The sequence below is a fragment of the Haematobia irritans genome, chromosome 4, assembly GCF_050003625.1.
Source record: "Haematobia irritans isolate KBUSLIRL chromosome 4, ASM5000362v1, whole genome shotgun sequence".
Classification (NCBI taxonomy): Eukaryota; Metazoa; Arthropoda; class Insecta; order Diptera; family Muscidae; genus Haematobia; species Haematobia irritans.
The window spans coordinates 192,157,522-192,174,606 of NC_134400.1; the positions used below are offsets into that span (position 1 = coordinate 192,157,522).

Genomic DNA, 17,085 nt, shown 5'->3' on the forward strand with positions numbered 1-17,085 from the left:
GTTATTTCTATAGAAAATTTTGTACAAATTTTATTTCTATAGAAAATGTTGTCCACATTTTATTTCTATAGAAAATTTTGTCAAAATGTTATTTCTATAGAAAATTTTGTACAAATTTTATTTCTATAGAAAATGTTGTTCACATTTTATTTCTATAGAAAATTTTGTCAAAATTTTATTTCTATAGAAAATGATGTCAACATTTTATTTCTATAGAAAATTTTATCAAAATTTTATTTCTATAGAAAATTTGTTCAAAATTTTATTTCTATAGAAAATTTGTTGAAAATTTTATTTCTATACGAAATTTTGTGAGAATTTTATTTCTACAGAAAATTCTGTCCAAATTGTTTTTCTATAGAAAATTTGGTCCAAATTGTATTTCTATAGAAAATTTTGTCAACATTTTATTTCTGTAAAAACTTTTGTCAAAATTTTATTTCTATAGAAAATTTTGTCCACGTTTTATTTCTATAGAAAATTTTGTCAAAATTTTATTTCTATAGAAAATTTCTGTTCTGTAAAAGCTTTCGTCAACATTTTATTTCTATAGGAAATTTTGTCAAAATTTTTATTTCTATAGAAATCTTCTTAAAATTTTATTTCTACTGAAAATTTTCTCATAATTTTATTTCTATAGAAAACGTTCTCAAGATTTTATTGCTTTTGAGATTTTCTCAAAAATTTATTTCTATAGAAAATTGAAGTATTTCATGATCTAATTTTTTCAAAAAATTTCATAAAAAGTTCTCCCTTTTGGTAATAGTAGTGGTAGATTCGAGGGTAAATTTTCTTCAAGTTTTGGTAGATTAATTATGGTACGAGTGACAACTGTGGTGATAACCTGAAAATGCTTCCATTTCTTTAACAACTTCCTCAATTTCCCTACCAGACTAAATTGAAAAATAATTTTGCTATAATAAAATTTTAAAAATTTACTTTAACAGTTTCTAAATGATTGTTTACCTATAGAGATGGGTAGGGGGGAAAAAAACTTTTTTTTCTCTGACTACATCAACGAAATTCCTAGAGAAGACCCTAGGGAGGCGAATACAAAAGCCAAACAACTTTTTATAACATTACCAAAGTAATTTCTAAGAAAACCTACAGGAAAACGAACAACAATTTTTTTTGTAACAATGTAGAGGAGTGTTGAATACCATGTAGTAAATGCATTTACAACAATACCCAGGAGAGAGAGAGACAAAGAGGGAGGGAGAGAGAGCACCTAGAAGAGCTATGCATAAAATTTTTATGCAAGTAAACTAGTAAACAAAATATGAACAACAACAACATAAACAACGATGAAAAATTCTTAAATTGTGTGGCTAGGAATTTTGCAAAACTCTCCATTTGGGTCGAAGGGAGGACCAAGATTTAGGGGAAGAAATCATGTTTACTCTTAATCCTGTAAATAATTCTTGCAAAGACCAAAAGCGTACACTCAAAAAAAAACATGAACCTACTTGGAAAGAAAATGAGGTTAAATTTTAGAAATTCTTCATTCGATTATATTACATACGCCGATATGAAAACAAAATTAAAAAAAAAAATATTATAAGGTGTCAGTGCACCACGGGAGCCACCGTGGTGCAATGGTTAGCATGACCGCCTTGCATACACAAGGTCGTGGGTTCGATTCCTGCTTCGACCGAACACCAAAAGTTGTTCAGCGTTGGATTATCCCACCTCAGTAATGCTGGTGACATTTCTGAGGGATTCAAAGCTTCTCTAAGTGGTTCACTGCAATGTGGAACGCCGTTCGGTCTCGGCTGTAAAAAGGAGGTCCCTTGTCATTGAGCTTAACATGGAATCGGGCAGCACTCAGTGATAAGAGAGAAGATCACCAATGTGGTATCACAATCGACTGAATAGTCTAAGTGAGCCTGATACATCGGGCTGCCACCTAACATAACCTAAACTAAGGTGTCAGTGATAAAAATTTAGACCCAAATTTCGTAGTGAGAGAACCATAAACTCAAGTGAGCCTATGGTGGACGACTAGATGTTCTTCTTGTTTTAGAAAATTTCGTATTTTAAAGAAAATAAACTTAGCATTAGAATCAGTGGTACCAGTAATAAGGATTTTTCCACAAATATAGGAATTTTTCGTGAATGGAAACTTGGAAACTTGAATTTATATCTTGGGGGATTTTTCGAAATTTATTTATACTCTTTTCTTCCCAAACATATTTAAGAATTAGAGATAGAACCGCACTGACAACACTGGTTAAAATTTGTACCAAAATGTCCTTACGAACTTCATTTTACAACACATTTTTTGTGGAAAAATTTAAAAATTGTGACTTAACTCTAGACGAAGACTAAAATGTAGACAAATAATCTCAGTAGAGGACATATAGTCACGTTTAACACTATAGAAATAAAATTTTGACAAAATTTTCTATGGATATAAAACTTTCTATAGAAATTAAAATTTGACAAAATTTTCTATGGAAATAAAATTTTGACATAATTTTCTATGGAAATAAAATTTTGACATAATTGTCTGTAGAAATAAAATTTTGACAAAATTTTCTATAGAAATAAAATTTTGATAAAATTTGCTATTGGAATAAAATTTAGACAACATTTTCTATAGAAAATTCTTCTATTTTGACAAAGTTTCCTATAGAAATAAAAATTTGACATTTTTTTTATAGAAATTAAAATTTGACAAAATTTTCTATAGAAATAAAATATTGACATAATTTGCTATAGACATCAAATTTTGACAAAATTTTCTATATAAATAAAATTTTGACAAAATTTTCTATAAACATAAAATTTTGACAAAATTTTCTATAGAAATAAAATTTTGACAAAATTTGCTATAGGAATAAAATTTTGACACAATTTTCTTAGAAATAAAATTTAGACAAAATTTTCTTCTATTTTGACAAAGTTTCCTATAGAAATAAAAATTTGACAATTTTTTTTATAAAAATAAAATTTTCTATAGAAATAAAATTTTGAAAAAAAATTTTTGTTGAAATAAAATTAAGACAAAATTTTCTATGGAAATAAATTTTTGACAAAATTTGCTATAGGAATAACATTTTGACACATTTTTCTAAATAAGACAAATTTTGAAAAGATTTTCTATAGAAATAAAATTTTGACAAAATTTCCTATAGAAATAAACACTTGACAACATTTTTTATAAAAATTAAATTTTGACAAAAATTTCTATAGAAATAAAATGTTGACAAAATTTCCTATAGAAATACAATTTTGTCAAAATTTCCTATAGAAATAAAATGTTGACAAAGTTTTGTATAGAAATTAAAATTTGACAAAATTTTCTATAGAAATTAAATTTTAATATAATTTTCTATAGAAAAAAAATTTTGTCACAATTTTCTATAGAAACAAAATTTTTGACAAAGTTTTCTATAGAATTAAAATTTTGACAAAATTTTCTATAGAAATAAATTTTTGACAAATTTATCTATAGAAATAAAATTTTGACAAAATTTGCTATAGGAATAAAATTTTTACACAATTTTCTATAGAAATTACATTTTGAAAAAATTTTCTATGGAAATTAAAATTTGACAAAACTTTCTATAGAAAATAAAACTTGACATACTATCTATAGAATTTAGAATTTGACAAAATTTTCTATGGAAATAAAATTTTGACATAATTTTCTATAGACATAAAATTTCAACAAAATTTTCTATGGAAATAAAATTTTGACATAATTGTCTATACACCCTCATAAAAAATCGCTTCTGTAACATATACTCCCAAATATATTTTGCTTCAAGCATATACATTTTTGGGTATTGCCCAAACATTTATATGTTTGATCTCTTCCAATATGTAATATGTTTGAAAGCATATTGGTCTAAACAATATATGTTTGGGTAGTCTAAGTTCCAAACATTTTGTATTTTTGCATCCAAATTCAATAATGTTGTCTTCCAAAAAACAATATGTTATTATGTGAACATATAATATGTTTGGAAGCGTTTTGCACTCAAAAATATTATATGCTTAAAAAATTCTCCCAAACAATATTGTGCTCAAAATTTTATTTATTTATTTATATATTTACAATCATAATGAATTATGGAAATAAACAAGTAATATAAGTGCTGACAACATAGGTTTTCGACCTGAATGCTCAAAATTGTGTTTCTGCCTAATTGTATATTCCCCCACATCTTTCTCACTTCCACGACATTTTTTAGTTCTTAGCACCTTTTTCTGTAATACAAACATTGTAGAAGAAATTATTCAATTTTTTTTATTTTAATTTTACCTTTTGCCGGACGGGGATTCGAACAGCGGACCACACAGTTTGTAAGGATCAAAGAAGTAGCTGATCAATTGCCCAAGGAAAAATAAAATAACAATATAACAAAAAAAAAAAAAATAAAATAACAAATAACAAGCAACAACCACCAACTTAATTCAATATCGCTCCCTGTTAAATAGCGCTCCAAGCTACTAAACACATATATGTTTATAGGCTATTTCTAAATTAATATATGTTTGCATCCAAGCATATTATATTTACAAACATTTTATGTCCCAAACATAATATGTTCTAACATATTAACATATATGTCCCAAACATGTTATGCTAGTTTATGAACATTATATGCTTGCACTCAAAAATATTGTGTTTAAAAATTTGTGTTCCAAACATATAATGTTTATAGCCAAACATATGAAAAACAGTCTTTTTCATCCGTGTAGAAATAAAATTTTGGCACAATTTTCTATAGAAATAAGATTTTGACAAAATTTTCTATAGAAATAAATTTTTACAAATTTGTCTGTAGAAATAAAATTTTGACAATATTTGCAATGGGAATAAAAATTTGACACAATTTTTTATAGAAATGAAATTTAGACAACATTTGCTATAGAAAATGTTGTCAAATCTTCTTTTTTGACAAAGTTTCCTATAGAAATAAAAATTTGACAAATTTTCCTATAGAAATATAAATTTGACAAATTTTTTTTGCTATAGGAATAACATTTTGACACAATTTTCTAGAGAAAACAAATTTTGAAAAGATTTTCTATAGAAATAAAATTTTCACAAAAATTTTGGTAGAAATAAAATGTTGACAAAATTTTCTAAATAAATAAAATTTTAAGAAATTTTCTATAGAAATACAATTTTGTCAAAATTTCCTATAGAAATAAAATGTCGACAAAATTTTGTATAGAAATTAAAATTTGACAAAATTTTCTATAGAAATCAAATCTTGACATAATTTTCTATAGAAATAAAATTTTGTCACAATTTCCTATAGAAATAAATTTTGACAAATTTGTCTACAGAAAAAAATTTTGACAAAATTTGCTATAGGAATAAAATTTTTACACAATTTTCTATAGAAATTACATTTTAAAAAAAATTTCTATGAAAATAACATTTTCTATGGAAATTAAAATTTGACAAAACTTTCTATAGAAATTAAAATTTGACAAAATTTTCTATGGAAATAAAATTTTGACATAATTTTCTATAGACATAAAATTTTGACAAAATTTTCTATGGAAATAAAATTTTGACATAATTGTCTACAGAAATAAAGTTTTTGACAAAATTTTCTATAGAATTAAAATTTTGACAATATTTTCTATAGAATTAAAATTTTGACAAAATTTTCTATAGAAAGAAAATTTTGACAAATTTGTCTACAGAAATAAAATTTTGACAAAATTTGCTATATAAATTAAAATTTGACAAAACTTTCTATAAAAATTAAAATTTGACAAAATTTTCGATGGAAATAAATTTAGACATAATTTTCTATAGGCATAAAATTTTGAGAAAATTTTCTATGGAAATAAAATTTGGACATAATTGTCTATAGAAATAAGATTTTGTCACAATTTTCTATAGAAATAAAATTTTGACAAAATTTTCTATAGAAATAAATTTTTACAAATTTGTCTACAGAAATAAAATTTTGACAAAATTTGCTATAGGAATAAAATTTTTACAAAATTTTCTATAGAAATTACATTTAAAAAAAATTTTCTATGGAAATTAAAATTTAATAAAACTTTCTATAGAAATTAAAATTTGACAAAATTTTCTATGGAAATAAAATTTTGACATAATTTTCTATAGACATACAATTTTGAGAAAATTTTCTATGGAGATAAAATTTGGACATAATTGTCTATAGAAATAAGATTTGGCACAATTTTCTATAGAAATAAAATTTTGACAAAATTTTCTATAGAAATAAATTTTTACAAATTTGTCTATAGAAATAAAATTTTGACAAAATTTTCCATAGAAACTACATTTTTAAAAAATTTTCTATGGAAATAAAATTTGGACAATTGTCAATAGAAATAAAATTTTTAAAACATTTTCTATGGAGATAAAATTTGGACAATTGTGTATAGAAATAAAATTTTCACAAAAATTTTCTATAGAAGCAAATTTTTTGACAAATTTTTCTATAGAAATAAAATTTGGACAAAATTTTCTATAGAAATGAAATTTTGACATAATTTTCTATAGACATCAAATTTTGACAAAATTTTCTACAGAAATAAAATTTAGACAACATTTTTTATAGAAAATTTTGCCAATTTTTTTAATTTGACAAAGTTTCCTATAGAAATATAAATTTGACAAATTTTTCTATAGAAATAAAATTTTGACAAAATTTTCTATAGAAATAAAATTTTGAAACAATTTTCTATTGAGATCAAATTTAGACAAAATTTTCTATGGAAATAAATTTTTGACAAAATTTGCTATAGGAATAACATTTTGACACAATTTTCTAGAGAAACCAAATTTTGAAAAGATTTTCTATAGAAATAAAATTTTGATAAAATTTCATATAGAAAAAAACATTTGACAAAATTTTTTATAGAAATTAAATTTTGACAAAAATTTCTATAGAAATAAAATGTTGACAAAATTTTGTATAGAAATTAAAATTTGACAAAATTTTCTATAGAAATCAAATTTTGACTTAATTTTCTATAGAAATAAAATTTTGTCAAAATTTCCTATAGAAATAAAATTTTTGAAAAAATTTTCTATAGAAATCAAATTTTGACTTAATTTTCTATAGAAATAAAATGTTGTCACAATTTTCTATAGAAATAAAATTTTTGAAAAAATTTTCTATGGAATTAAAATTTTTACAAAATTTTCTATAGAAATAAATTTTCGACAAATTTGTCTATAGAAATAAAATTTTGACAAAATTTGCTATAGGAATAAAATATTGACAAATTTATCTATAGAAATAAAATTTTGACAAAATTTTCTATAGAAATCAAATTTTTGACAAATTTGTCTATAGAAATAAAATTTTGACAAAATTTGCTATAGAAATAAATTCTTAACAAATTTGTCAATAGAAATACAATTTTGACAAAATTTGCTATAGAAACTACATTTTTAAAAAATTTTCTATGGAAATAAAAGTTAGACAACATTTTTTATAGAAAATTTTGCCAATTTTTCTAATTTGACAAAGTTTCCTATAGAAATATAAATTTGACAAATTTTATTATAGAAATAAAATGTTGACAAAATTTTCTATAGAAATAAAATTTTGAAACAGTTTTCTATTGAGATCAAATTTAGACAAAATTTTATATGGAAATAAATTTTTGACAAAATTTGCTATAGGAATAACATTTTGACACAATTTTCTAGAGAAAACAAATTTTTGAAAAGATTTTCTATAGAAATAAAATTTTGACAAAATTTCACATAGAAAAAAACATTTGACAAAATTTTTTATAGAAATTAAATTTTGACAAAAATTTCTATAGAAATAAAATGTTGACAAAATTTTCTAAAGAAATAAAGTGTTAAGAAATTTTCTATAGAAATACAATTTTGTCAAAATTTCCTATAGAAATAAAATGTTGACAAAATTTTGTATAGAAATTAAAATTTGACAAAATTTTCTATAGAAATCAAATTTTGACTTAATTTTCTATAGAAATAAAATTTTGTCACAATTTTCTATAGAAATAAAATTTTTGAAAAAATTTTCTATGGAATTAAAATTTTGACAAAATTTTCTATAGAAATAAATTTTTGACAAATTTGTCTATAGAAATAAAATTTTGACAAAATTTGCTATAGGAATAAAATTTTGACAAATTTTTCTATAGAAATAATTTTTTTGACAAAATTTTCTATAGACAAAATTTTGGCAAAATTTTCTATAGAAATAAAATTTTGGCAAAATTTTCGTTAGAAATAAAATTTTGGCAAAATTTCCGTTAGAAATAAAATTTTGACAAAATTTTATATAGAATTAAAATTTTGACAAAATTTTCTATAGAAATAAAATTTTGAAAGAATTTGCTATAGGAATAAAATTTTGACAAATTTTTCTATAGAAATAATTTTTTTTGACAAAATTTTCTGTAGACAAAATTTTGGCAAAATTTTCTATAGAAATAAAATTTTGGCAAAATTTTCGTTAGAAATAAAATTTTGACAAAATTTTCGGTAGAAATAAAATTTTCTATAGAAATAAAATTTTGACAAAATTTTCTATAGAAATAAAAGATTGACAAAATCAAACATATATTTTTGCTGGTAACACAATGAACGCAGCACTTCACACTGACATGTGCTGGATGTGTTCATTTACTTGTCAACCTAAGATATGTTGACAGTTCGTAGACACATCTTTTACAGAAAATCTCCCTTGATATTAAATTTTATATGGAGCAGTATCGCCTTTGAAAAACCCCGCATATTTACTTCATTGTACAGTAATTACAAATATTTGATGTAAAAATTTTTTATTACTAATTGCCTGTGGCCTCCAAGCTGAACAAATTATGCACGAAATAAGGATGCATGTAAAAGAAAAAAAAACTGAAAAAAAGTATTGCAAGAATTCATGTAAATTGATAACAAAAAAAAAAACAACATAGCCCCCTTCTATAAATTCTGTATTTAAATTTAGCCACATACATATTTATGTATGTGTTAGTGTTTGTATCTTGCGGAAAAGGAAGTTGGCTGTGGATTCTACCAAAGCCGTTAAGCTTTTTTTCCTTTGTGCTTTATTGTCATTCGGTTAATGTTGCATGAGTATATATGCCCATATACCATAGAAAAATATTTTTATTTTCTTTCCCTACTCCCTCCCTCTCACCCACCCCTTGGCTACCATGCATCTGGCATTTTTGCAACTTTGTTTATGCTATTTTTGTTTACCTCTTCTGTTTGTCTTAGTTTGCCTTCCTGCCTAGAGTGCTTGGTGGCCCGGTTTTATGTAGATGACTCCATAAATATATCCATGTATATGTAGTTAGAAGTATGTGAGTGTGTGTGTTTGAGAGAGTATGTGACAAATATTCATCGTTCCGTTCAGCTATGTCCTTTGTCACACTATATAGGAGGGGCTATGGGAGTGTGTGTGTGTTTAGCAATGTCGAGGCATTTGAAACGCCCCTAGTAGAAAAATTTAACCAGAGTCAACATGAAGCATAGGTTAATGGAGTAGTTTTGTTTTTTGTGGGATTGGTTTTAGCTATATGTCATCCTAATAGAATACTAAATTTTGTAGAAGAAGACAAGAACTTTTTTTTATGGGCTTGAATCGATTGTCATGCAAATTTTATGGAAAACCAAATTTCTAAACTCGTAGAAAGTCAAGTTGGTAAACAGTTTTATTAGATGTCTATGTGAAGGAACAAAGCAATATTGCTGGCAATGGAGCTAGCATGAAAAATAATTATGCACACTAAATTTTAGGATGTAAAATGTTCCTAACATTAAGGACAAATTTCTTTAAAATAAAGAAAATTTAATAAAAATAAAAATTATAATATTTTGCTTTAGAAATATTTATCATTAAACCCTTAAAACGGGAGCCCCTGTTTTTAAATTCAGATGTCTTGGAAGTTAGGAAAATTTCTCTTCAACTAAAGAGAAATATTTTTAATTAACAGAAATAACCTTTAAATTATCTGAGATATGGAATCGTTAGATTAAAAACAAGTATATACGGCCGTAAGTTCGGCCAGGCCGAAGCTTATGTACCCTCCATCATGGATTACGTAGAAACTTCATCTAAACACTGCCATCCACAATCGAATTACTTAAGTTGCGGTAACGCTTGCCGTTGGCAAGGTATCTTAAAACCTCCTAACACCATCTTCTAAATTGTATGTAAGTCCATATGTGGTACATATTAAATCAAAAAAGATCGATCCAATACGTATATAATTCAGTTTGACAAAGAAATAAAAAAAGATAGAAATAAAATTTTAACAAAATTTTCTATAGAAATAAAATTTTCACAAAATTTTCTATAGAAATAAAAATTTTGACAAAATTTTCTATAGAAAGAAAATTTTGACAAAAATTTCTACAGAAATAAAATTTTAACAAAATTTTCTATAGAAATAAAATTTTGACAAAATTTTCTATAGAAATAAAATCTTGGTAGATTATTTTTGGCTCGAGTGGCAACCATGATTATGAACCGAATAAAATTTGAACAAAATTTGCTATAGAAATAAAATTTTGACAAAATTTTCTATAGAAATAAAATTTTGACAATGATGAAAATTTTATTATGAACCGAATAAAATTTTAACAAAATTTTCACTAGAAATAAAGTTTTGACAAAATTTTCTATAGAAATAAAATTTTGACAAAATTTTCTATAGAAATAAAATTTTGGTAGATTGTTTTTGGCTCTAGTGGCAACCATGATTATGAACCGATATGGACCAATTTTTGTGTGATTGGACCAATTTTGGTATGGTTGTTAGCGACCATATACTAACACCACGTGCCTAATTTGAACCGGATCGGATGAATTTTGCTCCTCCAAGAGGCTCCGGAGGTCAAATCTGGAGAATGTTTTATATGGGGGCTATATATATATATATGGACCGATATGGACCAATTCTGGCACGGTTGTTAAAGATCATATACTAACACCATGTTCCAATTACAACCGGATTGGATGAAATTTGCTTCTCTTGCAGACTTCGCAAGCAAATCTGGGGATCGGTTTATATGGGGGCTATATATAATTATGAACCGATGTGGACCAATTTTTGCATGGTTGTTAGAGACCATATACCAATATCATGTACCAAATTTCAGCCGGATCGGATGAAATTTGCTTCTCTTTGAGGCTCCGCAACCCAAATCTGGGGATCGGTTTATATGGGCGCCATATATAATTATGGACCGATGTGGACCAATTTTTGCACGGTTGTTAGAGACCATATTCCAACACCATGTACCAAATTTCAGCCGGATCGGATGAAATTTGCTTCTCTTTTAGACTCCGCAAGCCAAATCTGGAGATCGGTTTATATGGAGGCTATATATAATTATGGACCGATGTGGACCAATTTCTGCATGGTTGTTAGAGACCATATACCAATACCATATACCAAATTTCAGCCGGATCGGATGAAATATGCTTCTGTTAGAGGCTCCACAAGCCAAATCTGAGGGTCCCCTTATATGGGGGCTATACGTAAAAGTGGACCGATATGGCCCATTTTCAATACCATCCGGCCTACATCGATAACAACTACTTGTGTCGATAGCTTGTTTCGTTCGGAAGTTAGCGTGATTTCAACAGACGGACGGACGGACGGACGGACGGACGGACATGCTTAGATCGACTCAGAATTTCACCACGACCCAGAATATATATACTTTATAGGGTCTTAGAGCAATATTTCGATGTGTTACAAACGGAATGACAAAGTTAATATACCCCCATCCTATGATGGAGGGTATAATAAAAATAAAACACCACTATAGGCTAAGACCAATTTTAAGGATTTACATCTCTGAATTTTTTAAGCTACGAAAAAAATTAATTTTTTTTTTGTATGAGTATAAGTTATATCGCATAAAGAGAATGAAAATTCGATTTTTTTTCAAATATTTCACAATTTATTCTAAAAAAAAAACAAATTGTAACTGGTCAATTGAAGTATTTTTCATCGTTAGCTATTATTTATTTCCTAAACCACATAAAGGGTGATACGGTCAAAATTTGGTCAATATAAACTTGACGTATTTCTTTCAATTTTGCATTTAAAAAACCTGAACACCCCTCACTTTGAAGGTGTGTGTGTGTAGAATGTTGCTCCTATTTTGATTTTGGAATTCACTCTTCAGTTGTCAAAATGCCGTCCAAGCAAGAAGAGCAGCGTATCAACATTTTGCTCGCACATCGCGAAAATCCGAGCTACTCGCACGCAAAGCTGGCAAAATCGCTAAAAGTTGTCAAATCAACCGTTACAAATGTAATTAAAGTGTTTGGGGAACGTTTGTCGACAGCCAGGAAGTCTGGATCGGGGGGAAATCGAAAACCGGAAGCCGCTGAGACGACAAAGAGAGTTGCCGGTAATTTCAAGCGAAACCCTAACCTCTCTCCCGGATTCTGTACACGACGATGCTGACGAAGTTTGACTGCGTGGTAATGGACGACGAAACCTACGTCAAAGCCGACTACAAGCAGCTTCCGGGAAAGGTAGCAGATATTTTCAAGCACATAAAACTGTCAAAGTTCGCAAAGAAATATCTGGTTTGGCAAGCCATCTATACCTGTGGCTTGAAAAGCAGCATTTTCATAGCTTCCGGGACTGTGAAAGAGTGTTTGAATAAACGTCTGCTGCCTTTCCGGAAGAAACACGGTTGTTCCGTACTGTTTTGGCCGGATTTGGCATCTTGCCATTACGGTAAAAAGGCCATGGAATGGTACGCCGCCAACAACGTGCAGGTGGTTCCCATGGACAAGAACCCTCCCAAAACGCCAGAGCTCCGCCCAATTGAGAAATACTGGGCTATTGTCAAGCGGAATCTAAAGAAGACCAAAAAACTGCTAAGGATGAGCAGCAGTTCAAGGCAAACTGGCTTTCTGCGGCGAAGAAGGTGGACAAGGTGGCTGTACAAAATCTGATGGCAGGTGTCAAGCGTGAGGCCCGGCAATTCGGATGTGGAAAAGCGAAAGCCTAACTGAATATTTTTCCTGAATTTTATACTAATTGAACTTGAAAAAGAAATTTAATTTAATTTTTTAAATAAACGATTTCACCGATTTACACGCGTTTTCCCTTGACCAAATTTTGACCGTATCAGTCAGGGTATAATAACTTTGATTTGTCAAAAAATGTGCCTACCAAAAATATAGATATTAGACCCCATAAAATATTTACCAATCGACTCAGAATCAACTCCTGAGTCGATCCCTTGGTGTCCGTCCGTCCATCCATGTATTTATTGTTCGCAGGATTCCGATGGCAATTATTAACCGATTTTGATGAAATTTGGTATTTGGCGCTTTATTAACACAAGGACGAACGCTATTGTATTTGGATGGAATCGGATTAAATTTAGATATAGCTCCCATAGACACCGTGGTGCAATGGTTAGCATGCCCGCCTTGCATACACAAGGTCGTAGGTTCGATTCCTGCTTCGACCGAACACCAAAAAGTTGTTCAGCGGTGGATTATCCCACCTCAGTAATGCTGGTGACATATTTGAGGGTTTCAAAGCTTCTCTAAGTGGTTTCACTGTAATGTGGAACATCGTTCGAACTCGGCTATAAAAAGGAGGTCCCTTGTCATTGAGCTTAACATGGAATGGGGCAGCACTCAGTGATAAGAGAGAAGTTCACCAATGTGGTATCACCATAAGCGTAGGAAGGCCTCTGGGGAGGGGGCTTAGACCCCCCCAGAAAAATTTTAGCCCCCCCCAGAATTTGAAAACCTATTAGCCCAGCCAAAAAAGCGTCGCCAAAAAAGTAATGAAAATGATCTGGAAGTGGTGCAAAATTGGCGAAGAAGCGATGAATTTAACATGGGCTTGTCATAGGACGGAAGTCCTCCATTTCAACAGCCGTTGCACTAAATGTGCATCACTTCTTTAGGTGTGATCCGAATTCAATGTTTTGAATGTATATTAAAAAATTCTGTTATATTTTGTCAAATAAATAATTCTTATAATTTTTAATGGATTCTAATGCTTGTCGGAAACGTTTGACCTCAAATATTTTCAAAAATTCACAAGTTTTTTAGATTGGATTTAGAATTTTTTTCGACAAAATTTAAATTATTTGTACCATTTTATGAATTCTTACTTCGTTTTTAAGGTATTTGAAACAAAAAAGTTAAAATTTCCCATTAAAAGTATGAAAAAACCAAGTTATAAAAAAATTAATTTAAAGAACTTCCTGAGTAGTTAAAATAAAGAACATCATTGGGAGTACATCTTCTGGAAGTGCTTTTAAAATTGTGCCTTTGGAAGAACTTCCAATTTTTTTTTGCTGGGAAATGTGTGGAACTACTTTTAGTTGCTTTATCATAAATTAATTTTCGAGTTATTTTGATGTCTAATTTTTTTTAATCATTTTTATGAAATAAAACACTAATTGAAATATAAATAAATAAAATATAAATTTTTAGCTAGGGGGGCTATAGCCCCCCCTAGGAAAATTGTCTGGCTACGCTAATGGGTATCACAATGGACTGAATAGTCTAAGTGAGCCTGATACACCGGGCTGCCACCTAACCTAGCTCCCATATATATGAATCGTCCGATTTCGATAAATGGGATCATATTGTGCTCATTTACTAACCGATCAGCGTTAAATTTGCCACAAATTAATCTAATTGACCATCCTTTAAGTGTGGCAAATTTCATTGATATCGGTTCAGATTCAGATATAGCTCCCTTATATATGTATCGCCCGATTTTCCCAAATTTGGTCATAAAAACCTTATTTATCAACCGATCGTATTCAAATTTGGCTTACTCTTATCTTCTATTTTACTGACTATAGGTGCCAAATATCATACAAATCGGTTCAGATTTAGATATAGCTCCCATATATATGTATCGCCCGATTTTCCCAAATTTGGGCTTATTTATCAAGTGATCATACCAAAAATTTGACTTTCTCTAATCTTATATTTTACTGACTATAGGTGCAAAATATCATACAAATCGGTTCAGATTTAGATAGAGCTCCCATATATATGTATCGCCCGATTTTGCCAAATTTGCCCCCTTTAACCTTATTTTTGACCATAGAAGCCTTATTTATTAACAAATCTCACTCAAATTTTGCACAAGGTAACCAACCTTCTATGGTATCAACCAAACCTGCAAAACATAATACAAATTGGTTCACGATCCCACGGCGGCGGGTTCTGTGTACCGGATCGACCCGATGGACCCCATCCATTGGCCAGCGGCTGCCACATCAGTGTATTTACGTGTTGTTTTCGTCCGTCTTTTTGTGTTGCAGAGGGTGCATCCCGGGGAGCCTTCTCCGTTTGCTGTTGGTCCGAGACGGGATAGAGGAGAACCCCGGACCATGGTATTGTTCAGTCTGCCGAAACCTGATCCACCATCGTTCGGTTTCGGTCAGGTGTAACCGGTCCTTGGAGTGGGTACACTTCCGGAACTGCTCCGGCTTAACATCGCTGCGGGAGTATAGTCATACTGACTTCGTGGCAGGATGCTGTGCCAGCTATAGCAGCAGCGGGTCGTCTGACTATGCGACTCCCCCGACATCTCCCGTACAACAATATACTCCGCCGCAGCATCTCACACCCAATATTGTTGTTCCAGTTCCGGATAGTGCATCGTTTATGCAATTTAATTGCAACGGGCTCCGGGGTAAGATTAGCGAAATCGTGGACTTTATGAATCGGAAAAGGATAAGGGTCGCGGCGATCCAGGAAACTAAGCTGAATTCCACCTGCAGCCTGCGCCATTGTGATGGATACATGTGGATGGATATGCTTCGAAAGGATCGCACGAGAAGTGGAGGTGGTGGCCTGGCTTTCATATTACACCGTTCCGTGCAGTATAGACCTATCCCGCTTGTGCCAGACACTAGTGACCCGTATATGGAATGTATGGGGGTAGCAGTCAAGTCTGGGGCTGCCGAGATAGAGCTATACAATGTGTATATACCGCCGGTTGGTAGCTGTGCTCCAGGTTATAGCCCAAACATTGAGTGGCTGTTGTGCGGGCATAACCGATTGGTTCTAGGAGACTTTAATGCCCACCATGAACTTTGGCATTCTCTCCTAGGTAATGACCAGAGAGGCATAGCTTTGGCAGAGCAGATAGATGACTCCACATTTTGCACGGTGAACGAAGAGGCTCCCACGAGGATTATGGGTGACTGCAGCAGTTCGCCAGATTTATCTTTAGCGTCGCGTGGCTGTTGTGCGGGCATAACCGATTGGTTCTAGGAGACTTTAATGCCCACCATGAACTTTGGCATTCTCTCCTAGGTAATGACCAGAGAGGCATAGCTTTGGCAGAGCAGATAGATGACTCCACATTTTGCACGGTGAACGAAGAGGCTCCCACGAGGATTATGGGTGACTGCAGCAGTTCGCCAGATTTATCTTTAGCGTCGCGTCGTGGTCTGATAAATGACGTCTCCTGGCAACCCGTCATTTCATTGGGATCGGACCACCTCCCCATAATTCTCACTATCAACCGACCCTCTGATTTCATAACCCTGAACGCCGGACGTTTATTAATCAAAAGAAAGCCAACTGGGAAGGATTCAGAGAATACACCGATCGCCGCTTCAGTGAGCTCCCGTCCCCCTCTCATGTTTCTGTTGCCCAGAGGGCGTTCCGGGACATCATCAACGCAGCATCCGCTCGCTTCATACCCGCTGGTCGAATTGTCCAAGTCAGGCCCAACTTCCCAGCCGAAGCGGCGGGACTCGCAGACGAGCATGGTGAACGCCGTCGTGCTAACCCTGCTGATCCTAGAATCAGAGAACTAAATCTAGAGATTAGATTAGTCGACTATCTTCGACGAACACAAGCGGAACACTTGGTTAGAGCACCTGAAGCAATGTAACTTAGGCACAGGGACTGGAAAATTGTGGTCAACAGTTAGAGCCCTCTCGAACCCCGCTACAAGGGATGATGGGATTTCAGTCACCTTTGGCGATGTGACTGTGACTGATCCGAAGAGATGCGCCAAATACTTCAACCGACAGTTTGTCGAGCATCCCGAGAGTGATGGAGCGAAAAGGAGAGCCACTCGTCGCATACATGGTCTCCGAGCCGACGACACACCACAATT

General features: G+C 30.8%; 1 protein-coding gene across 6 annotated transcripts in view; it reads left to right on the forward strand.

Moving 5' to 3' along the window:
- Positions 1-17,085, forward strand: part of miple1 (midkine and pleiotrophin 1) — a 138,151-nt gene that overhangs the window by 36,292 nt on the left and 84,774 nt on the right. The gene's annotated exons all lie outside the window — the stretch shown is intronic.